We start from the raw sequence: 1,454 nt of genomic DNA on the forward strand, positions 1-1,454 counted from the left end.
CACAGGTGAGCGGCACGGCCAGGCCTGCAGATCGATCCCCACGCGGGTTGGTGATCGGCTGCAGCCCCCCACGTACGCTGGTCTGCCAGCGAGCGGGGGGGAGCGTCAGGTCTGTCTCTCCACTACCTTCAACTTCCTCGGGCTACACCGGGAAGACGAGGTAGCTAGGAGTATCGTGAGAGGTGCGCCGTCACGATCCCGTCACGACGCCGCACGTGCACGTATGGTCTTAGGACAACCAGGACGTAGCGCAAGTGATTGGAGGCGACCGTCAGGGGGGAGAGTGGGTAGCGTCAGTTCTGTCTCTCCGATACTTCAACTTCCTCGGCGTACGCCAGGAAGAGCGACGGGTATATAGGAGTGATCGTGAGAGATGCGCCGATCACGATCCGTCACGAACGCCGCACGTGCCAGGTTGGTCTTAGGACAACCAGGACGTACGCGCAAGTGATTGGAGGCAACCGTCAGGGATCTGTTGCTGGTCCTTCTTCTGAAGGAGGAGGGTCCTGGGAGCTGCTCTGTTGGAGGGACTGGACGGTCCTACTCCTCAAGACGCTGTAACTTCCGAGATTCAGAGTAAACTTTACCCAGGTTATTGCACTGATTTCGTCAGCACAACGACCGGGGGGAAGGATCGCCGCTCCCACCAGCAGAGCCCATGTCTCTGCTCGAGTCGTTTTGGGGCCCGAGAGGGAACCCAAAACCGACGGTGGGTATGCCGCGATCGGAGCTTGCCGATTCTGTCTTGAACCAGAGTCTCTCGTCTCCGGACAAGAAGGCTCTCTCAGTTCGGCACCGGTCGATCAAGCTACTTCCACCTACCTCTACTGCGACAGCGCGTTTCTTACGTGTCTTCGGACACCGTATTTAAATACTCCTTCGGTCCTCCTGAGAGGTTTCGACCTCGACGAGGACTGGAATGAGTCGGAGGACGGTATCGGCTCTCCTGTCAGGTGTCGATCAGCCCACCCCAGACGACGTTCACAGTGGCGGCAGACCCTTACCTACAGTGAAGTTCGTAACCCTCCTCGGGAAAACGTTTCTCCTGACGATACGTTTTCCCAGACTCTGAGAGGCCATCGCCGCAAGGCGATGGCTGCTCCTACTCTTCTCCAACTGCTAGTTCCACTGGGAAGGCGAGCGAGTATCCAATTCCTCCCCATTCCCTCTCTCCTTACGGCTACGAGGGAAAGGGAAGGATCCTACAGTAGATTTCTCTGTAGGATCCCACGTTGGGGACTGCGCTACAGGGGGGACCTTCGGGTCCTACCTGACGTAAGCCCCGGTCGTTGAGGAGGGATCCTGCCCCATTCTCGATTTCTACGGGAATCGAGAGGACCCACCAGCGATATCGTTTGACGAATTCGGTGGGGGTTTCGCAGATGCTTAGAATTCTACGGAATTTCTAGCGCATTCAGAGTGTTAGAGTTTCTTACGATCTCCAAACACTTAGG

This window comes from Macrobrachium nipponense, chromosome 22 (assembly GCF_015104395.2).
Source record: "Macrobrachium nipponense isolate FS-2020 chromosome 22, ASM1510439v2, whole genome shotgun sequence".
NCBI classification, from domain to species: Eukaryota; Metazoa; Arthropoda; class Malacostraca; order Decapoda; family Palaemonidae; genus Macrobrachium; species Macrobrachium nipponense.